This window comes from Octopus bimaculoides, chromosome 1, assembly GCF_001194135.2.
Source record: "Octopus bimaculoides isolate UCB-OBI-ISO-001 chromosome 1, ASM119413v2, whole genome shotgun sequence".
In the NCBI taxonomy this organism is placed as follows: domain Eukaryota; kingdom Metazoa; phylum Mollusca; class Cephalopoda; order Octopoda; family Octopodidae; genus Octopus; species Octopus bimaculoides.
This window is the reverse complement of record NC_068981.1, coordinates 165066656-165072193: the sequence shown is the minus strand read 5'-3', so window position 1 is coordinate 165072193 and position 5538 is coordinate 165066656. Positions and strand designations below refer to the sequence as shown.

The 5538-nt window shown below is 34.1% G+C and overlaps 1 long non-coding RNA gene across 1 annotated transcript in view; it reads left to right on the top strand.

Annotated features, from left to right (window-relative positions):
- Nucleotides 1-1119, top strand: part of LOC128249957 (uncharacterized) — a 52326-nt gene extending 51207 nt beyond the window's left edge. The window contains exons 2-3 of the long non-coding RNA XR_008266104.1: nucleotides 365-588; nucleotides 770-1119. This is a non-coding gene — a long non-coding RNA (uncharacterized LOC128249957). The remainder of the gene's footprint in view (nucleotides 1-364; nucleotides 589-769) is intronic.
- Nucleotides 1120-5538: the final 4419 nt, after the last annotated feature.

Below are 5538 nucleotides of genomic sequence, written 5' to 3'. Positions count from 1 at the left end.
TATATATAAAAATATATATATTTATACGATATATATATGCCATCATATTTATGTGTATATGTATATATATCATATATATAACACACACATACACTATATATATATATTTCAAGTTAAAGAGCTGACAGCAATTCAACAGTGAAAAAGCTTACGTTTTGCCTCTACACTCTATGACCAATATAGAACTCATATATAAAGAATGCAGTTTATTGTTGTTGTTCTGGATGTTTTTTGTTAAGTCCCAAATGGACTCCAACTAAGTAAAACTATGACTCACTCATTCTTTTATTGTTTTTTTGTTGTTTTTTTGCTTTTTATTCGGGCAAAGATCTTCATTAGCTAAAGTGTTTTTACTTTTTTTCAGATTTTAATGGTGCGATATGATTTGAGAGTGTGAGCCACAAAGAATGTTTAACCAATTGAAATTATAAGCGTAATGTGAACAAAATTCAGTAGATTTATACACTAAACTAAATGATACAAGTGAATTGTCATCAGAATGATCGCTGGTAGCAACTTGGAAAAGGATTTCAGCATCATTGCGCCTCCTCGGAGAAGCATAATCAGCACAAAGTTCCTGATTGCAGAGTAATGTACAGAGTTTACAGTATCTATCTATCTATCTATCTATCTATCTATCTATCTATCTATCTATCTATCTATCTATCTATCTATCTACATTTGGAATCACTTTCTACTGTGTCTAAATATCTCAACACTAATGTTTGTCATCTCTGTAACAACTCAATTTCACATTGAATCTTTGCAGAACTTTACGTATGAAACTGAACTTATCCCACAATTATGCACAGAGAAAAGGCGAGATCGAAGACCTCGTGGGACAAAATCTGCACATACCATCATGCGCAAGCTATGGGAAAATATACGCATGCACGCACAGCGAGCAAGCTTTTGTTCGACCAATTTTCAACAACTGTTGGCCAATGTTATTGTATATCATGTTTTGATTTCTGTTTTCAATAAACACCGTATTTCATTAAATAATTAAATGTAAACTTTGTTAATATAAATCTTGTTATTCTAAACATTTTCATCTAACTTTTAAAACGTTATTCTATAATAACCCTTTCTGCTATAGGCATAAGACTTGAAATTGAAGAGGTGGCGGGTGCTGGTCGATTACATCGACCCCAGTGTTTCACTAGTACTTAATTTATTGATCCCGAAAGGATGAAAGGCAAAATCGGCGTCAGCGGAATTTGAACTCAAAACGTAAAGACGAACGAAATGCCGCTAAGTATTTGGCCCGGCGCGCTTACGATTCTGTCTACTCGCTGCTTTCAATAACAACAACAACAACAACAACAACAACAACAATACTAATAATGATAATAATCCTTTCTACTACAGGCACAAGGCCAGAAGTTTTTTTTAGGGGAGGAGACTAGTAGAAAACATCGACCCCAATGTTTCACTGGTACTTAATTAATCGAACCTGAAAAGATGAAAGGCAAAGTAGGCCTTGGTGGAATTTGAACTCAGAAGGTAAAGACGAACGAAATGCCACTAAACATTTTACCCGGTGTGCTAACGATTCAGCCAACTCGCTGCCTTCAATAATAATGATGATGATGATAATAATAATAATAATAATAATAATAATAATAATAATAATAATAATAATAATAATAATAATAATAATAATAATAATAATAATAATAATAATAATAATAATAATAAATATATATATATATATATGACATACAGAAAATTGCACCACTGGGCACAGCACACATCCTACGCAAAACACTTTCAATACAGTAACCATAAGAGCATCACAGCAAACCACAGCACATACCCAAGGCACACAGAGCTGCGCTCGGTAGTGAAGTGAAAGCACGTTATAAAAATAAAACTACTGAACAATAATAATAATAATAATGATCCTTTCTACTAAAGGTACAAGGCCTGCCATCTCGCCGCCTTAAATTATTGTATGATAATAATATATCTATATGTGTAGCATTGCCCGCCGAAGCGAGCGACGCTGTACATCAAAAGATATTAAAATATTCCTAGGATTTCAATGCTTTAGATATCAGAGGCCTGTTTTTAACACTGGAGGTCACTATGATTGAGAAAATTACGTATTCCAGTTCTAAATATAAATTTATCGGCTGGTTGCTTAACTTCAAATTCAACTTTTATTGAATTCTAAATTTCTGTAAAGCAAAATAGGGTATAGAAAGTAATAAAACAAATTTTTACTTTTTAAATCACGAAAAAAAAAAAAATTAAACACAAAATTAACAGCTTCTAAAAATCACAGAAACTTGAAAACCATTTAAACTGTCTATGTTAAATTTAAAAGTACATATACTTACGTACAAAATAGCAACATAACAATTGAATAAAAGTTGAGTCAAAGACAGTAGAATCGTTAGCACGACGGGGAAAAACGCTTAGCGGCATTTCGTCTGTTTTTACGTTCTGAGTTCAAACTCCGCCGGCGTCGATTTTGTCTTTCATTCCTTTCAGGATTAAAATTAATAAAATAAGTATCAGCTGAGCACTGCAGGTCGATGTAATCCCCTTACTCCTTGCACCGAAAGCGGTGACTTTGTGCCAAACAGTGGGAAAGGGTGTCTATATTTTCTTGGGACTACGGAGGTCCTAAAAGAGCTAAATTATGTTACCAAGCCACAATCGTTCACGAGCGTAAGCCGGCTCCCATGTGTATATATATTTATGCACACACATATCATATAGTTATGTATGTTTATATATATCATATAATTATATATATATATGAACCGTTATTCACACACACACAGACACACACACACACACACACGCACGCATACACACTCATTTATGTATATATACTTTTCAAAGTATGCGTATGCCTTTGTAGTTACGTGTATATGCATATTTTAGTACAAGATCCATCTTAAACGAAGTTGCACCAATGCATACTGAGACATACATAACAAGTTGGCAAGAAATCGTTATGGTGAGCGTTCTGGAATCAGACGACATATTCTCTGAACGCATGCATGCAATGATTTCAAATAAACGAATCCCGAAGTGGAATAAAAAAACATTTTATAGCTTGGTTTCCTTTTTTTTATCTTTGCAAACGGAGCAGTAAAACTTCAGTTTATTGTTCTTCTCCTCATTTCACAGAATACAAATGGCCTAAGATTTGGAAGACTCTTCGAATTTCGTTCGAAATAAATATCATTCTGCATTTGCTCTTTTTGTGTATAATCTTTTAATTTGCTCCATCGACTAAGAATTAAAATCCCCTTAATGGATTATAATAAAACCGAGTTTTCGTGGGCCAGTACGAGCATTAGTAAATATTTTATTATGTATCTCTTTGTTCCTGACAGTATTATCTGGTAATCATAAGACGGCGAGGTGGTAAAATTGTTTGCACACTGGACGAAAGGCTTGGCCGCATTTCGTCCATCTATACGTCCTGAGTTCAAATTCTGTCGAAGTTAACTTTGCCTTTTATCCTTTCATGGTTGATAAAATAAGTACCAGTCATGTACTGGAGTCAATGTTATCGACAAGCTTCCTCCTGCAAAGTTTCACGCCCTATGTTTAAAGTGGGAATCATTATTTAGTAATCACGGTTCTAATGATAAGTTTTCTCTAACAAACATATATTTTAGTTGTTGCTATATATATATATATATATATATATATATATATATCGCCAAATTTGCACACGTGGTCACACACACACACACACACTTATATATATCTTTGGGATCACCACTATTATCACCCCTTCTTCCTAGCTCTCTTGTGTGACCTCTCTGTCCGGCATTCGCTATGATAGATCGTTAGTCACCAAACCCTTTTCTATTTTCTCTCCCTGTTTAATTTTGTGTTCCTTTCTATCGAAGAGCGTAGGTTCGAAACATAAAAGACTTTCTCACTTCCCGAGCGTTAAACTAATACATCTGTTTGTTGTTTGCACACCTGTCTTCATCTTTTGTTTCTCTGTAAATTCTCACTATGTATATATCGCTTAGGCATTTCCACACTAATAACCTGGTGTAGAATTCATTATATATGTGCTTCTGAACGAAGCGTTACTTGAGTATAGGGGTGTAATAAGAAAAGAGATGGCAAAGGAATAAACGATTACTTATAAGCTTCATGATACACTAAACATTTCAGCTGTTTTCTTGATACACTAAGCAGTTCAACGTTATGCTAGCGCCTGCCATTCGAGCACCAACAAATTGACCTCTTTAAAAGTCCGATAGATCTGTCACTTTAATGAATTTTAATTCCATATTTTCTGATGATATCTGAAAAGAAACAGCAATGTTAGGAAAACATATTAAGCATCAGTAATAATAAATCAAAGAACACAAAAATAAACAAGCTTTTGACAGCTTCATAGGTATTTCAAAATTATGATGCACAGATGCTAGGTGTTTCCATTATTTTGTCCAACCCCTGCACATATTCTTTTATTTATAGAATATATAAATATATATTCTATATTTATAGAATATATTTTTATATATATATTCTATAAATATATATAAATATATTTATATATTTATATATAAATATATATTATTATATATTTATTTTAGCAGATAATTTTTCCTAAAACACATAAAAACGCGTACAGGCGCGCGGGCGTACACGCACACACACACACACACACACACACACACACACACACACACACACACACACACACACACACACACAAGCACACACACAAATACAAGTATATATAAAGCTTACCCAAAGACAGACCCACTGGGTCTCCTCACAGTTTCTGCATATCGGATTCCCTAACGACTTAAGGCTATAGTTGAGGATACTTGCTGAGAGTGGTTTGTAGTGAAAAGTGCCGAATCCGAAATTGTGAGGTCTGTAAGCGAATTATCATACTTACGCATAGAACGTCGCATATTCATATGTATGTATGTATGTATGTATGTATGTATGTATGTGTGCTTGTGTGTGTGTGAACGTATGAATGTATATATGCTTATATGTATACGTGTATGCGTGTATGTACGTATATATGCATATAGATATGTATGTGTTATGTGCTTTATAACACCTCTGAAGCAGTTTAGCTCTTATGTATGGCAATGCAGGTGTCTCGACACCCTTAGTCACGTTGATGTTTGTGTGAGGAAAGTAAGATTGGGGAAAGCAAAAGAATGAAGTGATACTGGGAGTGTGGGGCAGACAGAAGTGAAACGCATACGCGCGTCCGCACACAAATACAAACACTCACTCACTCACACACACACGCATGTAACACAGTTGAACGTATGTGTATGTGCGTGTGTGTATATATATACATATATATATGCATACACACACATACACACACACACACACACACACACACACATATATATATATGGTGGTTGTCTACTCCTTACACAGAGTTTGACCACCTCCTGTACCTACACCTTAGCCCCTTCATGACGTCTGATGTGGCTTATATACATACATACATATATATATATATACATATATATATATATACATATATATATATATACATATATATATATATAT